This window comes from Erythranthe guttata, chromosome 11, assembly GCF_056151865.1.
Source record: "Erythranthe guttata isolate IM_541 chromosome 11, IM_541, whole genome shotgun sequence".
Lineage (NCBI taxonomy): Eukaryota > Viridiplantae > Streptophyta > Magnoliopsida > Lamiales > Phrymaceae > Erythranthe > Erythranthe guttata.
In genome coordinates, this window is record NC_142543.1 from 9,795,995 (window position 1) to 9,804,573 (window position 8,579).

Genomic DNA, 8,579 nt, shown 5'->3' on the forward strand with positions numbered 1-8,579 from the left:
TTCATCTTAATTGTAACTCGAAGGGGACGAGTTTTGACCACAAAGAGTTGTGGGCCCACGGCTAGCTTACACCTGAACCATCGAGGGTCACACTGCTCGTGCACATGAGATCTTTGAATAAACGGTCAGAGATAAAATAGTTTATCTTTGCATAATTGGAAGTCAATATGATTGAGTCCAACATTCGTAATTTGGAATTATGAATGAGAATAAGAAAAGGAAAAGAATAAGCGAACATGTTAGTGAACTTTCTAAATCGGGAAGTTTCCAAATTTAGAAAGTCCACTGAACTAGGGTTTCCACTTTTGGAAAGTTGGAAAATAAGAGATGGCACTCGTAATGACGAGAAAATTATAATGACTCGGAAATTGTAATCGTTACAATTTTTCGATCATTGAATTGAGAGATACGAGCGATTAAAGAAACTAACGAGCTTAAGCTGTTGGGCCCAATCCAACTTAAGCCCGCTAGGGTTTCATGCTAGGGACTATAAATACATGATTTATAACCCTAGCACACACACACAAAAACCCTAACCCTAATCGGCCACCCTCTCTCTCTCGCCCTCTCTTCCGCGCGGCCACCACCGCGCCACCACCGCCGCTCCGTCGCCGGAAACGGCCGTTCCTCGGCCGGTTTTTGTTCGGTATTCTTTCTCCTTTATTTTCTTTCCGTTTTATTCTAACTACTTCGTGTCTAGTGCCACGATTTAGTAGATCGAAGTATACGAGGTGAAATCCGAGAGGAGGAAGACCGTAGATCGAAGAATCGAGGAGCAACGCCGTGAGCTGCCGCACCGCCGCTGCTGCTGTTCCATTGCTGCCCCGATTCTACGGATTGGTTTCCGTAGTAATCACGACGAATCGTTCGCTCCTACCTCACGCGTCAAGAGGTAAATACTCGAAACCCTAGTTTCGTTTTTAGGGTTTAATTTAAACTATGATTTCATGCTTGTGTTTGTATGATTTTATGTGATTATGTGTAATCGATTAAATCGTTGCGAGCATGTTATTTGGTTTAAATTGCGAGCATGTTAATTGATTTAAATTCGGTTAAATTTATTAGCATGTATATTGTTTTTAAATTTCGCTGGAAGCGCAAAGGTACGCAATTAATTGTTTTAATTCATCGGGCATGTACTTGTGTGTTTTAAAGTCGTTTAATTCGCACAAAACTTTTGTTTTCCGCTGCGTATGCGTGCCCGAAACCCAACAGAGATTTCATGGCAAGTTCCAGAATCCCTCAGTGAATCAAAGAAGGAGATTTCAATGGCAAGTTCCATAAATCCCTCAACAACCTCTTCCCATCTTTGGCGGAAAAAAATTCAGCAAAGACTGAGTAGAAAGAGCAAATAAACTTCCATGAGGAGTTGTGAAGTAAAACTAATCCCCCATGTAGTATTTGCAAGTCAAAACACTTGGAGAAGGATGGCAACCACAACGGCAAACCCCAATGCAAAAAAAAAAATGTTTGGACATTTGGAGAAGTATTGTCGATCCAAAAAAAAAATAAAAAAAAAAAAACAAAACACCAAGAAAATTACTCCGAAGAAAACGAAGAGTATTCGTTCTTGCTAGTCATATTCCAGAAGAAGAAGAAGACTGCAAATTCGAAGAATCTTGGAGCTGAAGACGAAAGCACATTAAGAAGGAGTGTAGGAATTAATGCACTTTCTATAAGTGTATCCACATGCATGTACAATGTATGATAGGATACATGAATAGGCAAATACATGAATACTTAGATACATGTATATCTAGGATTCATGATGAATATATTTAATATGATGCATGTACTACTTATGCCTAGATTAGTATAAATAGGTGTAAGATTGTATTTGTAATTCAACATGTATTAGCAAGAGTAAAATACGTAGGAGATACGTACTCCTCGATTATTTCCTTGTTAATCTTGTTCATATATTTCCGCAATATATCCAACAACATCTGCCTTGTTAGACAGTTAATTAGTACTTGTTAATTAATAACTACAATTATGGTTGGTTTAGTTTATATTATAGCATCGATAACCTTGTCGGCAATTGTCATGTATAAACTTGTTCAATCCATATTAAAAAAAAAAAATATTCAGCCTTGAAAAAAACCCGAAAAATTCAAATAAACTCTTCACTGAAAGTATCTCAGTATATAAAAATCTCAGCACCAGATGCTAAATATAACCATAAGTGTCACTATAAATACAAATTAAATGCTCTTTACAAAGCTCTAAACGGTGCTTAAAAAAATTAAAAAATCGAGCGAGAACTAAAAATCGGAATTGGGAAGTGTCTAAAGAGAGTTGTATGTATTTTGTCAATAATTCGTTGGCCCGTTGGATGTTGTGGAACACAAACTACTCAAGCAGGTAATTCTAGCTTCACATTATTCTTCCAGCTGAAATTTTGCAAGAAGGAAATATACGTTTGTTAAAAGACGAAACAAACCTTCGACAGGTTTCGGTGAGTATCTGAGTTATTATCATCATACCTTTGGAAGTAGTAATAGAAGAAATCGGCATAAAGCAGCGTCTGAACAAGCCCTGAAATCCAAGCTGCATATATAGGCAGAACCACAACGTAAATATATACAAGAGCGGATTATATTAAAAATATAATCTGGAAAGGAACAAGATTGAACCTGTGGAAACAACAGTGGTAATGGATCCGACAAACCCGTAAACCTCTGAAAGTTTGGGTCCTTGATCCGTCGGAGATCGGTGGTCGGCGTCGGGAAATGACACTTTTGCCCTCCGATTCCTTGAGAAGCTCAGAATCCTTCGTGGACTGTTCACGGAACAACGCTCTTCCATCTTGATTCTTTCTCTCTCTCGTCACTGGTGGAATTCAATTTTTGTTATTTCTTTTGGGCATTACGTCGAACATGTTACGGGCAGAGGTGAAGAAACGTTTGTTGACAACTTTAACTCGAGTTGAACGCGACTCTTTCAGTCAGTGGTGTTACAAATACTTTATTCTTTAATCCTAAACACAATCCGTTCCAAAATCGAAAATTTTCGGACCGGAATCGGTGGAGTTCGGAAATTTTCAATTTTTGCTTACCTTAATTATATAATACATAATACTTGGAAAAAAAATCCAAATATTTGGTATTATTTTCGGAACATTAATCGGATAGGAAATCCGAATCTCTGATATATTCCAATTCCGATATAAAATTTTTGGAAGAATCGAAAGTCGGAATTTCGGAAAATCGGATTGAGAATATTGTTCCAAAATCGAAATCATCGGAAATTAATTTAATCCTCTTACACTAATCCCAAAACAAGTGACCCCTTTAAGTAAGCACCGCCACTTAACGGCCGTTACTGAAAATCAAAAGATTCAAACTCCACGTCAGTCTCACGTTAGTCGTTACCACCCCCATTTGTCTCAGTCATTATTTTTTCAAGATTTAACGTACGTCTCCCTTTTTTTCTGTTAAATGCAAGAAAAAAAAGTGTTAATCTTTGATTATTATAATAAATTAAACTTGAAGAAAAAATTGAAACGCGAATGAATATTAAATAATTTATTATTGGAAAATAAAATGCAAAAAGGAATGTTATTAAATTCCATTTACAGACAGAGGAAAGTTGGACCTCGTACGAGATTTTCTCCACATGAATTACAGAAAATTTTTGTACGCTGTTCATCACTAACTTTAACTTTTTACTAAATGGGATCTTGATTTTCTTGGTTTTTTTTTATGTTAATTATTTTATGCTACATTCTCTCAGATTTTGTTCTTGGTCCATTTGTTTTTTCGAGATTGGAAACTGAATTTTGGTGGGATTCGAAGTTGCCTAATGCTGGGGTTTGGTGATTCATTTCGCTTCTGAAAGTATTCATTTCATTTGTCGAGAAGAAGAAGAAGAAGAAGAACTCGGTTTCATAAACCCTACTGCGAAATCAAGTTTTCGTTTCATAATTATATTTTAATAGTTACTTAAAATATAATTATGTTTTTTTTTTAATTAAATATTTATTGATTATCTAAATTATGTGACAACAGTGGACTAGGTCACTGGTGCTCTGTTCTCTCGTACGACGCATGTGTTCGTCTATGTCTGAATTCGTGGGCCCGCGGCAGTATGGAAGCTCCGACTTTTCTCGAAAACAAATGTACATTCCGATTTTTGTAGGTTGAGGCATGTTTTATTACAGTCCGAGGAAGAACTGTTGAAAAAAGAGTCGTCGCTCGTTAGTGAAGGAGCTTCTGTGAAAACTAAGAAAACCATCGGCAAGATTAAAGTCCAAGGTTTCCTATTATCTTTTAAGTTTTCTATACGATTAATTCGAATGTTTTTGTACTATAAAAAATCTTAATTTTTTTAATATTTTTTTTTGGTAGTGCGAAAAGTGAGAATGGGGTTGGACCCACCGACAGGGTGCGCGTTTGCTTCTTTAACATCATCATCTTCCGTAAAGTTGGAATCTTTGCAGCTTCGATTATCGAATGTGAAATCCGTTTTCTCTTCTGAGAGGAAAGCATTAAAAAGAGAACGTGTAAAACCGATTATGACAGTGAATGGATCTTTATTACATCAAAGTATGGCTTACGTTGTTGTTGGTGCCCGTCGGTACTTAAGAGAAGTGCCGGAGCTTATCAAGAGTGGTTTTAATGCTTGGCGGAGCAGTTCGTCTTCTTACGAAGTTGTTCAAGGTATCTACTTTTCGGACAATTATTTTTTTCATAATTCTATGATATACATATATATAAATAAATGTGGAAAGTAGTGCAAATTTATAAATAAATCGAATGTGGAGAAAATGTGGATTTTCTCTTACTTTGGAATCCTTGTGTTTTGCTTCTCTGTCTTCGTACAACTCGGAAAAGATGTAATTTTTCATTTTTTTCGTTTTTGATTTTTTGCTGAATGGGACATTATTTAATTTTTTATTTATTTTTATTTTCGTTACAGAATCGTATTACTGCTTGTTGAGATTGAAAAGTTCTCCCGAAGAGGATGCATTGAGAATGCAGCCAGGATCTGGCGAAAATCGTGTATTGTATGTTTTTTTTTATTTCTACTTTTTAATTTTTGCTTTTTCAATATTAAATATATGGATAAATATTTTTGTTAATATACAGCTTGCCAGATGGATTGGGCGATGATCTAGTGATTGAGATACACGATTCGAAGGGAAAGTATTGTGGCCATGCTGTACTTCAAGTGGCTGATATTGCTGATGAATCGGTATTTTTACTTATCATCTGAAATTGTAATTTTTTTTATTATTATTATTTATTTATTTATTGTGATTTTAATGCAGGGGGAGAAGCTTCGTTCGTGTTTTATATATCACGAACCGGAGCACGAGCAAGTTGGGAAAGTACAGTTACATATTAATTACTCAACTGCACCAGATGACAACAGTCACAAGGTATGCATTAATTTTTAAATAGGAAAAAAAATTGCACAAAAAAAAAAAAAAACCGAAGAAAGAAAAAAACAGTTCTAGTAGAGTACCGAGAAAAATAAAAATAGAGGCTTAATTGTTCGAAGGCTTAATGAAACAAAAGTCTATTCCAAGTAGCAAGACCCACCTCTCATACTTAATCAAGATTTTTATTTTCTTGATGACCTTCTTTATTGCATGTATATTATTATTAGGCCTCGTTTGGTTGGGGAGATTAGCCATGATTAACTAACTAATGGAACTTTGTTTGATGTTTGGTATCCCCAATATTTTTCCAAGCCGATCCGCAAATATTATGTTATCTTGCCTTTTAGGCATGTTTTAGATGTGATCTTAGATTATTTAATTTTATCTTGGCTAATCTTATCTTGGCAACCAAATGAGGCCTTATTCTTCTTCAACGACTCTCACTTCTTAACCGTTAAGCTTAGTCTTTTTTTCGATGGAAGCTCGTTGTCGCCTTTCATGTAATAATACTCTCTAATTGTTACCAAGGTTGTGAAATTTAAACGGAAGACACTTTGGTAACAATTAGGGATTATTTATTACATTAGAGGTGACAACGAGCTTCCATAAAAAAACAAGAATAAGCTTAATCGTCGAGCAGAATATATACCTGCAGTAGAGAAGAGCATCAAGAAAATCGAATCTAGGTGTATGTATGAAAGCTAACCGGAAATAAACTTGTGTTTAAATAAGCCTTCGCCTTTATTGGAACTCGGGCTTTTTTCCTTTTTCCTTTTTTTTTTTTTTTTTTAAATTGTTGGAAATATAAATATTAAATGATTCCTCATATAAGCTTTTTTGTAATGAAATTGGGATGCTTTAGCTTTTATACAAAAGGGTATTATGATGTTCGAAAAACAGTATTTTCACTTTCGATTTTGGAATTATCTCTCGGCTAATAACATTTTGTTTTTTACCTGTTAAAATAAAAAAAAGTACGCATCGGTAGCGGAGACTATTGCGTACGACTGCGTCTTGGAGACCGCGATGAAAGTGCAACAGTTTCAACAGAGGAACTTGTTGCTTCATGGTTCTTGGAAGTGGTTGGTGTCGGAATTCGCATCCTATTTCGGAGTTTCGGATGCTTACACGAAGCTTAGGTACGATTGCGTTGTTGGTGTTTTCGTTTACGAGAATTCGTATGTGTGCTAATTTAATAAAATTCAATTCAAGTTTTAATTCTCGTTTCCTCGTCAGATATCTTTCGTATGTTATGGATGTTGCAACTCCGACTGCGGACTGTCTCGATTTGGTGCATGAGTTGCTCCTACCTGTCGTCATCAAGGGAAAAACGAAGCAAACGCTGAGTCATCAGGAGGTACATATTAGATTCCGATTTTATTTTCGTAATGGAATTGGAAAGAATACGTATTAGATTCCGATTTTAATTTTCTAAATTTTCAAATCTATTCCGGAAACTACACTTATAATTAGGGGTGCAAATTGGAACGCAATTTCCAATTTCCGCCGGTTCCGATTTCCGAAATGTTCCCGATTTTTTTGGATTGGAATTGGAACTATATTAAATAAATTTGAAATTTCCAATTTCCGATCCGATTTAATTCTGAAAATTTTCGATTTTTTTTTCCGAAAAATACACCTATGAATAATATATATTATATAATACTTATTTTTCCGAAAAATATACCTATAAGTTTTGTTTTAGGATTTTGACATAATGAATTGTTGTTAGAAGTTTTATTTGATATTATGCTGTGTTTATTTTTATTTATTTTTTTGAACTGAAATTTAGTAGTTACTAGTTTTACTTTTATCTGCGTGGATGTTGTTATTTTTGAACAATATGAACATTTTAGAAAATTTCGGCTAAGTTTTGAAATTTTAAAGCTTATAATGTGATTTCCGATTTTTACCGAAATTCCAAAATTTCCGGGCCTTTTGGAATCGGGACGAATTTTTAGATTCCGAAAATTTTGGAATTGGAATTGGAATTGATTTTGTACTTCCGATTTTTTTTTCGAAATTTTCCGAAAAGGCTAATTCCGATCCGATCCATCCGACTTTCACTCCTACTTATAATATTCATATTTTTATAATGTATTTTATATTATAGGTGACTGAAAAAGCAAAATTTCCAAATTCCGCCGATTTCAAACAAAAATTTTCAATTTCAATTTTCGATTTTTCCGTAATTTTTTCTCGAAATTAGTTTTTTAAATAAAGAGAAATATTATTGTAGATTGTAAACACCTCCTAAATTTTTTTAATCATCAATTATCAGGTCCGATTATTAGGGGAAGTGTCCGAAGAAATCAACCAAATAGCAACCTTAGTTTTCGAAAACTACAAATCCCTCGATGAATTGTCACCCTCGGGTATGGTAAACGTGTTCGGGCCCGCTTCGGGCCTAGCAGCACCTGTTCTTACACCTGCTTTGAAACTCTACAAGCTTCTGCACGACATTCTTTTGCCCGAGGCACAGTCGAAATTATGCAGATACTTTCAGGTAATTTATTTCACTCTCGATTATCTTTTTCTTAATTAATTAATTAATTAATTGGGAAATATTTTTAATTGCAGAATGCTACAAAGAAGAGGTCTAGAAGACACTTGTCGGAAACAGACGAGTTCGTTTCAAACAATACCATAACATATTAATGGATCCAGTCGCACTTTCTACAGCTTATAAGAAAATGAAATCACTTTGTATGAATATTAGAAACGAGATTTCGACCGATATCGAAATCCACAAGCAAGATCTTCTTCCTAGGTAATTTTCTTTCCTCTTATGTTATATTTATTTTATTTTATTATTTAAAAAAAAAATTAATTTTTTTTTTTTCGGTGCAGTTTTATAGACCTACCAAACCTTTCGAGCTCGATATACAGCACGGAGCTCGCTAGCAGATTAAGGGCATTTCTCGGTTCATGCCCTCCACCGGGCCCACACCCCCCGTAGTCGAACTCGTCATCGCTACAGCCGATTTTCAAAAGGATCTTGATTTCTGGAATATTTGGTACTTTTATTTTATTTATTTAATTTTTTTAATTTAAAAAAAAAAATTAAAGTCAATTTTAACTGCATTGCAGTTCGATTAAAGGCGGGGTTGATGCAAAGGAGTTGTTTCATGTGTATATAACCCGTTGGATCCAAGATAAACGTCTTTCTTTACTCGAGTTTTGCAAGCTATGA

At 34.9% G+C, this 8,579-nt stretch overlaps 1 pseudogene; it reads left to right on the forward strand.

Annotated features, from left to right (window-relative positions):
* The first annotated feature begins 4,145 nt into the window (after positions 1 to 4,145).
* LOC148766977 (uncharacterized) lies at positions 4,146 to 8,579 on the forward strand (annotated as a pseudogene).